We start from the raw sequence: 8,666 nt of genomic DNA on the forward strand, positions 1-8,666 counted from the left end.
CTGCAACATGCATCATGTCTCATCAGTGATATGAATAAAATCAAAAAACATAATAATAATAATTAATTAATAAAATAAAAAAAAATCTCCAGGGGAGAAACGAGGGTGACTTAAAAGATACAGAAAAACACATCTTTAAAGTTAGATTTCACACAAATTCCTCCACTTTTATTATGAAAAGGTGCACACTTTTACATTTTCCAGACATCAGAACACAAAATGCTAGGATGCTGAGGGAAAATAATAATAATCTACTTTAATGCTATTTAAGTGAAATATGTGTAGTATTGTTGTACATTAAAGAGTACTTTTATTATATTTTAGGGTTTTTTTCTTAGGTATAAATGATGTAATTTGGCAGCACCCATAGAGCTTTTAGAAAGAAAACATTAGCAGCACTCAAGTCAAGGAAAAAATTAACTAGTAGAATGTACTTTACTAAAGCTACGTATACACGTTTATATATTAGGTGGCCAAGAAATGACTGGAAGATGCATAAACCTCTGTTAAGGGAAAAAAGACTCGTGTCCATAACAGTCAAGCTTCCAGTCTCCCAAAAGGTCTCTTTATGCCAGGAAAAACCCTGATTCTTATTTATAATAATTCAGGCTTATAATTAGCACTGCAGTCAAACCCTTCAGAAAATAATGGGAAAAGGGGATTGCATCTGTGCTTTATTTTTAAAAAATGTTTTAAATATTCATGATAATTCACTGATTTTATGTTTTTCAGGGACATCCGAGCAGAAACGTCACACACAGGTAACAGAATTTTGATTATTTTAATCACAATTTATGTTTTAGAAGTTTCAAACCTCAATCCAAAGTCCCTGAGGACACTCCCCACTTCCAACTACTGTTAACACTGGGTCGTCTCATCAGTCTGATAAGATTATTTAAATCCAATGAGATTCAAAGAGCACCCAGGGTGGGGGGAAAGATGAAACCCCACTGTTTTCAAGACACCCTATCAGCCACACATCTACATTCCTGGCAGCTGGGTGTGAACATGTTTGATTGAATTAAAAGTGGGGGCTTGTTTACAACTGCAAACCAAAGCATGGTGGGATGTGGCCACATTTTCTCTGTGCACCTCCCTGGTAAATCTGTACATTGTGAATAATTAAAACAAATAAAATAAAGGTGGAATAAGGCTGAGAACTCGGTCAGAGGATGCTGCTTGGAGGTCAGGAGGTCAGATTCTGCCTCTTCCTCGTCACTCTGGCATGTTGCCCAGCACAGAGGCAGCTGGCTTCCCCTGGTACTCTCTCACATACATACACACTAAATACTGGCTCGGCTTTCTCTTTGCAGTTCAGGTAGCAGGCACTTCGACTTGGCAGCTGCTGCCTTCACTCAGCACCAAGCACAGCGATGGCGAGGGGGGTGGGGGACAGAGTGAAAAGCCTGAGAGGTGGGTAGGGAGATAAGAAGAGAGCACGGAGGAGATAAGAGCAGAAAGAGCGTGGTGTGGAGCAGCAGGACATTTACAGTTGTTAAAGAGCTCATCTTGGCAGACACCTTTTAAAGTGTAGGTCTTTTTATACGCAAAACACCAGTAAATGCACTGCTTATGCATGCATGTGAATTGCTCTTAATGTTTGACTATAAACCAGTTCTGCTGTGTTTTACATCTTTAAATATAACCCGTCAGATGAGCTACAGATGAGGAGCCACGCCAATAACACAATGAGAGATTTAAATGTATTCACAGGGTGGATAACTGCCATTCTCCAGGAAGGGTGTAAAAATGTGAGCCTCAACAAGCTTGCAGGTAACTGGTAACCAAACACACCACCTGTGGATGTGATTCTGTGAACCCCTTTCATCATAAATCTGTGTTTTCCCTGCACATAAAAGGGGCTACATGAGCATGAAATACATTTTTGTTTATTAAATGGCCAAGAATTTCAGTTAAGTAAGGTAACACAGGGTCATTGCCTTAACTATAGCCAGGAAACACCCTGTGAATTCATCAAATTTGGACTATCTCACCATCATTACGGAGTTTTTCACATTGTTTCTGTGAATTAGTCAGGCTGCACTTCTCTTTTGTGCTGTCACAGTAGGTGGCAGTGTACCTGGAAAAATAAACAATGAACTTTCAGTCAACCATAAATGAATCAAAAATAAATAAATGCTCTAGCGCCGAAAGGTTGCACTAGCAGTATTAACAGAAAAAATGTGCCTCTGTGTAGATACACTCATAAACTTTTTTGCATTGCAATAAAATACAAATGAACAAGTTCAGATTATACACACTTGCAGTTTTTCTTTGAGAGTACAAAACTACTATGTGCAGCCCTTCTACCAAACAAAGCCACAAAGGTGCTCAAGGTTTCAACCTGTTTCCTTAAATAGAGTATAGGTTTCTTTTAAAATCTTTCTTTTAAACTTTGAGAAAGTAAAATCACTTGAGGTCCAAACTAACATAGATCATCATTATTTATGTCTAAAGAAGGTAAATGCTACTGTTATGTTATCATTTCCCCATCTGCGAGCATCCAAGGATCCGCTCTCATAAATTTCATATAAATGTTATAATCAAATGGGATCTCCAGGACCTGTGAGGACATCCACATGTCTGCTAATTTTTAAATTTACTCCTTCAAAAGTATGACAACAGCGACTTCTTGTCAGCTTCGTTTGCAATTTATGCATGTTCATTGATTTAAATGGCCAAAAATAACAGGAATATGCTTTGACTTCAGGGAAGTAAGTTAATACAGATTCTTTCATGGGGACTAGTGGTGGTTATGTGCATAGTCGCACCTCAGAGACCCAGCTTGAGGATAAAACCATACCTCCTGACAATCAGCCATTGTGAACCAGAAATGATGCAGTTTTTCTTGACTTTGATGATAAATGATCAATTGCTTGATCTCTAGGACTGGTTTATATTTTGGGGAAATATACTTAAAAAAAAGAGAAGTATATTAAAATATGACACATATAGTAACACACAGCTTATTTGGATATTTAGTTTCCATCACAAGATAAAACAATGATTTTCCAAACACAGGACCCAAATCCATAACTGTACCTATTAATTACAATTTGTCTGCGGTCTTCAAACGAGGTGACTGGTTTTGACTTGTGAGCGCACAAAAATGTGGACAGGCGTCTTCTGCCAGGCAGTTAGTTTGTACCGTTGAGGTGTTGCCTCTGACCTGGAGCCTGATTGACAGCTGTAAAAATGTCTTCGTAGAAAAAGGATAAGTGTGATAAAATAGGGACTATTTAATCTTTCTCCCTAATTTATGAGGTTGTCACTGATGAGTCAATAAGGAGTCAGGAAGGACCTGAAATTTAGAAAGTCAGTTTTCCAGTCTTTGAAAGGTGGAGTGAAGAAACATGGCAGAGATCCAGGGGTGAATTCAGCATTCAAGGTGATTTAGACACGTAGGCACCTGACCTGTTCTCCCAGGAAAGTGGCTTTAGCTGCGTCTTTGGCAGGCAAACACACCACCCAGCTGCATTCACTTTCATGGTCGCCGGTCACCACTTGGCACATCAAGATCTCACGACCTTTGCACCCATATTTTAGATAACAGATCTTTCTGTGGTAATACTGCGCTCATTTGAAAAATCCACTGGGCTTCTGATCATCTGCATCATATTATATCACTCTATATTTCCTCCAATAATGACCTCAGTTGTAAACATAAAGCTGAGCAAAGTCCTTCTGAAAGCAAGTCCCACCTCGGTCCTCATTTCACTTTTTGGCTTTTCAGTAGTTATTTTATAAAATGACCAGACATTTAAAAAAAACTGTAGAGATCGTGAATACCAGCAAAACTGTTTAAACAAATTACACTAGTTTCAAGCAGTGCTCAGTTATTTGATGCACATTAAAAAGACATTCAGCATTCTTGTTCTTTTATTTGCTTATTAGTTAGAGAGATTTGAGAGCAGCGGCACTTGATTAATAGGTTTGATATTCACTATATTCAACATAAATGTTGTAGTAAACACAAAGTGTTTACAGTTTTGCAGCTATACAGCCATAAAGTACTGAGCATGAAAACTAATTCTCAAAGCATCCTAGTTAGGGCATTAGTAAATGATCCAAATTATTTATTGAACCAATTCATTCATTCATTTCATTCATTCATTTATTTGTTCCTTCCAAAGCAGAAATTTTAGTCTCACTGTGGTGCTAAAGGGAAAAACTGGGATCACCAATATCAGCGGGATCTATTTTTGGGATAACATGAATCAACCTGTTCTCATCACAATGCAATGTATGCTTCCTGTTTGCCCCTGTTACATATCGTTATCCTTTAGCATTAGGGCTCGAGGCTGTGTCAGCCAGTTACAGATAGCAGTTTCATTTTTACAAGGCACTAACAACAACTTGGTTAGCTTTGGGCAATATTGAGGTTTTGCAGTCATGTAATCACTCACCATGTGAGTGATTGCTGAAGGTTGCTGGCAGTTGCAGGGAAATTGATTACTAAAGCCCTAGTCACACAGGCATAGAGGGAGTCAGAGACCCTCTGGTCACCAGGAAAAACATGTATTCCCTGACCAGTTGCCAAAAACCTCCTTGTGATTGCAGTGATTGGCACTAACAGATTGTCGTAGTCAGCTGTAGTTTCTACGGAAAGTACCATCTCGTCTGTAAACACTTGCTAGCTAATCTCTGAGTGACAGTGAAACCGTGAAACACAAACCGAAAACAGAGATTGCTCATCTTCAAGGTAAAAAGTTCACCTTTTGTGTTGGTTGCAGCGCTGAGGCCCAAGTCAGCATCCTACAGACAAACAAGCAACTACTGCAATTTGCTTGTGACCAAAGCAATCACATGGAGGTTTTTGGTGCTAGCAACCAGTCGGTTACTAGTATTGGGTTATGTACTGGTGTTCACATCATCCAAATATGCTAGCAGCTCTCAAGCAGTGTGTGCATGACATCACACAGGGAACTTGACCACAACTATACTTTAGCATTGACGCCCCAGGGATGAGAGTGGGCTCTGTTGAAATGTGCCACATTTTATTCTGTTAGGCTATGTCCACACTAGACTGGATACATTTGAAAATACGTTTTCGTCTGAAAACGCTCCGCGTCCACACTATCGTTTTCAGTCATTTCCACAGAGTTGTGCATCCACATTGAAACGGACGAAAACGCTTACGTTCCAGTACTGGGCATGCGTGAAACGCAAGACGATTCGGTCTGCCTCATTTCTGTCTGCAGTTTATTTACTTTCCAGCTCTTTGCACCGAGTTTTTTAAATAGACTAACAATGAGGTGCAGTTGTTGTTGCGAGTAACACAAAAGTACAAAGTTGGAAAAGCGAGTGAGAATTAAAGAATTTGAAGAAAATCTAACTGGAGCATGTACAAACTGATATTAATCTTTAATAGGGCTGTCAAAATTGAGAGCAAACAAAACAACTGCTGTTTATTGCCCTCCGCTATCTTAGTTTAATTGGTCACTTGACTGCATCACATGACTAAAATGCGTCATCGTTTTAGAAAGTCTCCGTTTTCGCTGTCCACAACGCGACGCGAAAGCACCGTTTTCAAATATTTTTGAGAGCGTTTTCAAAACGCTTCGTTTTCCTTCAGCAAAAGCGCCGTCTCAGTGTGGATGGGAGGCCAAAGCGTAGAGAAAACGATGTGTTTTCAAATGAAAACGTATTAGTGTGGACGTAGCCTTAGGAGCACATATATGGTGTGAGTAATGGTAACTGATGAGCCCATCTGATGCTTATAGTGTCCAAATCTAAGTTCCTAACACTTGCTACCAAGTGAGATTAAACTCGCAGTAGTTACAGTTTTGCAACCAAGTCAAACAGTATATACTCAAAACCATAAATTTTAGCTTCACTGTGGCACTAAATCAAAAGTGAGGGGATCAGCTGTCTCACTGGACTCATTTTCTGGGTACCATGGATATTTGTGCCACATTAATTAGAAGTCCAACTTACTAGCAGTGCGTGGGTGCTCTTCTTCCAGCTCATAAAGATTTAGTCTGTTAATGATAGGACGAGTGAAGAGAGTGAAGTACAACGGCTGTGCTCTTATTTCAGGGACCAGCTAGAACAGGGCGGCAGAGAGGAAGAAGTATGACTCTTTCTGTGTGTGTGTTTGTGTGAGTGAAAAGGAGAATGTGATTCAACAGGCCGACCGACCGGCAGTCAGTCCCTGGCAGCACGTCAGTGATGACTCATCAGGTATGAGCGGTGGTCATGACAACGGCAGATCTGAACATTTCACTACTGACGTGGGAAAACATGTTTGTTAGTGAGGAGGATAGATAGACACATATCAGAATTGCAATAAATATACATTTTAACTACTTATAACCATGTAGTCAAGCATTTAATTTCAAATATAATTTTCCATAGTGCCATTGTACATGTACAATGACAATAAATGGCTATTCTAAACTATAATACATTTTATTTATAAACCCTCTATTGATTAAGCTCCCAATATGACCAAGTGGGTTATTTAAGACTACCTAGCTATAATATTTTACACAGGAAATGGCTCTGCTTGTGTACATCATATCAATACTATTTTTATTTATAAGAGATAATATAAAAAGTTCTGATTAATTATAAGTTTCAGTAATTTTTAATCCAAAGTATCTGTGTTTTCATTGTCACCTCAAGCATTAAATACAAACCTCAAGTATCTACTCAACACCTGTTAGCCACAGGTCACTGCAAAACATCACAAATTGATTAGAAGTGGGATGTTACAATAAAATAAAACCTGATAATGTTACGCCATACAACCTACAGTATTAGTGTCTCATTTCAAAAAAAGTAGAAGAAGTAGGTCAACAAATGTGATGTTAAATATTTTTACAAATAAACGGCACTAATAGATTTACAGCTGGGGCCGTCTATGACTTTAGGCAGTCATCTGAGGGTTAAAGAGCCAGAATTGACAGATATATGCTCAGCTGCTTTTGTTATCACAGACTCAGTGACTTAACTAAATGTGTGGCCAATTGTGCTGACGTCTGTAGTCACCACCCCCAAACGTCTGAATTTGAGTGGAAAAACCCTGACTGCAATTAGATATGCATGCTTTTCTCTCCTTCTCTTGTGTTATATCCAAATTCAAATGCCTCAAGTAACAAAATCCTCAACATAGGTTTGAAAAGGCTCTGGTGTTCCAAAATTATTTGGACACTCAAATATTACATCTACACAGATTGATTTTCATAACTTCGGACATTTAACTGCTGATATGACACTAGGATTTTTTTTAATTATTCAAAGAAATCAGTTTGATTTAATATTAGGATACATCTCAATCAATGTTTTATAAAACGCATTTTTATTTGAATAATTTTACCTCCCACAGTAAACACAATGTCATTTGAAAAACATCCTGTTCTTATCTTACTTGAAATCACATTTTAAAAATTCATTTTAATGTGAATTATGTTTGTTTATTTCACATTTACCCTCCAATAACTGGTAATATTTACAAAGGAAGTATTCAGTTTCAAAGCGCTTGTGTATCTGGTGTAAGTGTTTACCATTATTGGGATGTTTTAGTTGCAGTCAAAGAAGAGACAAAGGCCACTTATGGTAAAGTTGTGGTGGACAAAAGGATCACCATGAGACTGGCTCCCATATTGAACTAAAAGTAACTATGGAATTTTTAGATTTACCGGATTTATGGCTGCTTTTCATCAAAGATGGACCCTTTCAAAACACTAAAAACGTATTAAAAAGCAGTTAAAGGCATTAACATATCTGGTAAAGTCCAGTCTGGGTTTAGAAAAATAACAATATGGGATCAGCTTTATTTATTTGGAGAGAAATGAATGACAATTTTATGAGTGCAGACTTGGGTAACATTATTGTAAAAATAAATAAATAAAAAGGTCATTTTGTCAGCACATTATCTGTTTTTTTAAATGAAGGTTTTGTAAATGGTCGCTAGTATTTTAAATAAAGTATTAAAACTGAAAGTAGCCTCTGTTCTTCTTATCTACATGCTTAGGTCCAATTAGACTGATTGTTTTCTTAAACCAGTAGCTTGTATATGGTGAGTAAATGACACTTCACAATAAAAAAAATCTAAACTTTGCATTTATGCAGGTTAGACCATTAAACATTTGACTAAAATAGTTAATTGTAATAGTTTAAAATAAATGTCTATAATTTTGCTGACCTATTCTACTTCTCGGAGCCACTTTATAGTAGAGTCAGAGTGTTATATATTTTTATTTTATAGTAGTATATTGTATTTTACTTTGACGTTTGTTTTCTGAACTCAATTTTACTGTTCTCCTTTATTTTTTGTTTTTCCTTTATGTATTTTATACAGATTCTACTTCATAAATGTGTTATAGCTGATGTTAAATGTCATAATATGACATATAACATTTTTTTTTAATATGTCACCATTAGCCAAAGCTTTATAGAGTTAATTTTTTTCCTCTGGATTGTTGTAGAAGATGCTGGATACATAAATAAATATACTTGAACTGAATTGTGAAAATAACTATTCTCACTAACAAGAGTTTCACGGTGAAGTCAGTTTCTGGTATCGCTCACAGTCTGTCTCTGTTCATCTGGGGCGTCACGATATGAGAGAAGAGAGATGGCTGTATATGTTTGTTCAGCAAGATGGCAGCTACATGTTTAAGCTTTGTGGTGTATTAATAGTCTTATGGTGGTAGTTTCAG

Source organism: Diplotaxodon limnothrissa, linkage group LG22 (assembly GCF_057381915.1).
Source record: "Diplotaxodon limnothrissa isolate DT_005_m linkage group LG22, D_limnothrissa_male_GT1.1, whole genome shotgun sequence".
NCBI classification, from domain to species: domain Eukaryota; kingdom Metazoa; phylum Chordata; class Actinopteri; order Cichliformes; family Cichlidae; genus Diplotaxodon; species Diplotaxodon limnothrissa.